Source organism: Nicotiana attenuata, unplaced genomic scaffold, assembly GCF_001879085.1.
Source record: "Nicotiana attenuata strain UT unplaced genomic scaffold, NIATTr2, whole genome shotgun sequence".
Taxonomy (NCBI): domain Eukaryota; kingdom Viridiplantae; phylum Streptophyta; class Magnoliopsida; order Solanales; family Solanaceae; genus Nicotiana; species Nicotiana attenuata.
In genome coordinates this window covers 59,402-62,881 of record NW_017671826.1, presented here as the reverse complement: position 1 = coordinate 62,881, position 3,480 = coordinate 59,402, and positions in this window count along the sequence as shown.

Sequence of the window (3,480 nt, the reverse complement as noted above, 5' to 3'; positions counted from 1 at the left end):
TAGGTAGTGGAATCCAAAAAGGGATAAATATTTACCGTTTTTATGGCTACCGTTCCTAGTAAAGAGAGAATAATAGACGACCCGAAGAGCCAGTGGATGGAGTAAGGGGAGTTAAAAGCGAAAAAATATTTTATTGAAGTTTTCAGAATAAGGTGATAAACAGAAGTATTAGTAGGAGAATAAGAAGAGAGTAAATAAAGTATTATGAGTAAGATGTGATAAATGGGTGATAACGGTAAATCAAAATATGACACAATGATAGAGTCTACTGTCAAGTGAAGGAATAGACAAGAGGTGACAGGCCTTGAGACAATAAAAGAGTATAGGCAAAAGGCTATATCCTCATACGAGAATTGAGTTGGTGACTCGAACATGATTACCAGAAGGAAAAAAAAAATTAGACCCCCTGTAGTAATAGAAATTAGTATGGTCTAGTAAACAAGATAGAACCGAACATGAATTAGGGACCGAAGGATTTGATAATAGTCGACATCGTGAGAATTTCAGAGATCATGTTCCAACAGTAATAGAATAGACAACATACGAATAACCTTTGAAGATCATTTAGGAAGACGCTTTCCTAAAGCAAGCACTTTGAACAGAGTTAATATTAAGGGACTAACTGTGCCAGTTACACTAGGTGTCACCTTAGTGCGTAAGAAATTAAGTTATCCCTTGTACAGAAGGTTACCATAAGACTGTTAAGGTTCATTGATGATGTGAAAAGATGGCAACGATGAAGAGGTGAAACATCTATAGGTAGATCGTCGTAGTACTAAATCTTAGTACTCCCCTAAAGGGGGGAATATGGTATGATATGGTATTAAGTCGGAATTAAGCGGTTCAGGTAACTATGGAATGGTAAAGGAAGAATGTGGTAAAAAGGAGAAAGGGATGATGTTGCATTTGTTCAGTTCCTACAGATATGTTGCGACTCCAGAACATTACACAAGCACGCCGTCGGAGAGAGGCAGTATGGGTTCCCACACCAGACGTTATTGATAAATAAGTATGAATGAACACTTGATACATAAGGAGCCAGTACGAGTGGTAAGTTAAGATAAAGAAAATAACCCAAGAGAGATTATGCAGAATATATGTATATATGAGAATGGACCAACGAGTAATTAGTAGTTGATTCAGGAAGAGCCCGGTTATGGCTAGACAAGAAGTCACAGATAAATGAATAGATCATGCAAGATAAATGTAGTGAACCGTAGCATAGGGAATTCAGTGCAAGATAAATGTAGTGAACCGTAGCATAGGGAATTCAGTCTCGTAGATACGAGATTGCAATCATCTGAAAATTTTCAGATAGGAGTTGAGACCGTTAAAGGTACCATTTAAGTTTTATGAAAATAAGAGAGAGTGCCAATAAGGAGACAATTAAAATTTGAGATTAAAAGTAACCCTACGAGCACAAGGGCATGAAGTTATGTAACTAAGGATTATTATAGGCGAGTAAGAACAACGAAAATTTCCTTCGGGTGTACGATATAACAAGCTCGCAACTTTACAAAAGCCAGAAGGTCTCCCTAAGTACTACAACGAAAGATTAGTTGAGGAAATAAGGAAGAAGGTTTCCACCTAAGCATAGTGAGCTAAAGAGTAAATGATCTTATAACAACAACCTTGCTATAATATTGTATACACTCCATAAGAAAGTGGCACCTATCGTGGCTAAAGAATAAAAAAAAAAAAAAGAAACTCATCAAAGGTGAGGTTTGAGATCATACGGGGTATAGGAAATTATAGTATTCGTGGGCAATAATACAAGCCAAGTATTCATGCAACAAGTGATAGAACGACCAGGAAAAGTTAATGCTTACATTTAAGGACAACTGAGAAGGCACGAAAGGAATTTATGGTGCTAGCAAGTTGAAGGAAGGTTGCGAGTAGTATAAATAGATAAGTGTAGGTCGTAAGGTAAAGTATCGCAGAGCAACAAGGTTTTAGGTAGATAGGAGTAAGGATGTGAAAAGGTGAGTGAGAAGGTGACGAGAATATATATGTCCTCGGGATTAAACCCATCAAAACAAGGGAATGATGATTTTCATATATAATAAAAAGCTCGGTACAGCCTGAATGAACACAGAGGAGTCTAAGACTAGGAGCAATTAGAAGAGAGGAAATGCTGCCCCATTAGTAGAATAAGGGTGTAATTGTGATAGATAAGAGGATGACATTTAGGCCTTTGATTGAGGAATAATTTAAAGAAAAGGGATTTTATGAATTGCACGGGATTGGAATACCCATAAGATGAATCATGATAGGATGCTATGAAATATGGTTATGGAAGTATAGTATCTTCCCTAGGTGGATCGGACAAATCACTTCAGATATTTCCCGATGAGATGTGAGCCCTAGTGACAATGTATTACGTAAGAGGTTTCAAGTTATCAATGGTGGATTATAGATCACCATTAAGGTGAATCAATAATAGATAGATAAGAGTTCCAACATATGAGAGGAGATTATGATGCCATTATTTAGATGAACAGTAATAAGGAAGCATTAAATGACTTAGATTTATACATATAAGATAAGCAGTGAGAGAGTAACCTGAAGTTGGGTAGCAAACCTCGGTAATAATAAACCGAAGTAAGTTTTATGGTATAGTATAACCTACCTAGATGTAGTAAATCCATAAGGATAGATATACAAGGCTATGAAACAAGAGATAGCAATAGTCTTAAGTTCGATAAAGTACCAAGCGAAAGACATCAGTACACCTATAGATGCCTAGAGGGACAACTTGTCATAATTCTGTATATGTTCATAAACTGAGGCTTAGAGATTGGCTAAAAGATGGAGGAAAAAGGGAAGACGAGTCGCTAGGCACTCATACAATGACAGAGTCGTACATACTGCATGCCATAAGGTAGCAAATGTTACGATGTTGGAAAAAAAATTCCGACCACAGGTCGAGCTATGAGAAAGAGTCCTAAGGGGGGGAATACCCTGGCCTTTGGATTTATTTAAAAAAACAGTTTCCTAGATGTCAAGGACAATATTAAAGTATTCTTAAGAGCTACAGGTTATGAGACTGATAAGCGCATTAGTCAACATTCGAGGACGAATGTTCCAAAGGGGGGAATGATGTTACACCCCGTGTTATCGTATGTAAGAGTACGTCATAAGTCAATTAATGTAAGCTCAGAAATGGAATCATCTTTGAAAATATTACAAAGTTAGTTCATCATGTTAACGTGGAGGTTACAAATATTTAAGATCATTAATACCAAGTAGCAAGAGGGTTTGAAGGCTTAGAAGCTAAATGAATTGAAGAAAATAAGTTTCGTCGAAAGTCGACAAGTTGGAATATTTTACCATGTACTTTTGGGGTGATACTAGGGTTATTAACATTATAACGAGATTATATTATGAGTTATTTTAGTCGTATGATAGTTGGTGTTATGTTTTGAAGTCAAGCGAGTTGTGGAACAAAAGTTGGAAAAGGTCATCACAAGTTCCATTTAT